The sequence below is a fragment of the Plasmopara halstedii genome, assembly GCF_900000015.1.
Source record: "Plasmopara halstedii genome assembly, contig: Scaffold_2956, whole genome shotgun sequence".
In the NCBI taxonomy this organism is placed as follows: domain Eukaryota; phylum Oomycota; class Peronosporomycetes; order Peronosporales; family Peronosporaceae; genus Plasmopara; species Plasmopara halstedii.
In genome coordinates, this window is record NW_020189861.1 from 340,177 (window position 1) to 340,404 (window position 228).

Here is a 228-nt window from a genome sequence, read left to right on the forward strand (position 1 = left end):
GCAGAACTTGCAGAGACTGGTGTATCGAGCACGAATTTGTTAAGACAAAGATACTTCAATGCTATTATGTTCCTATGTAACGCTTGAGAGAGCCCGAGAAAAGCTAGAGACGCCGTGCCAACTGCAGTGCCCAGCAACTCTGGATTAAATATCGAATTTGCTGTACCTGAAATTAAAAGCCGAGTCTGACAAATTTGAATAACCATGGTCGTGTAAACTTGGGCACGC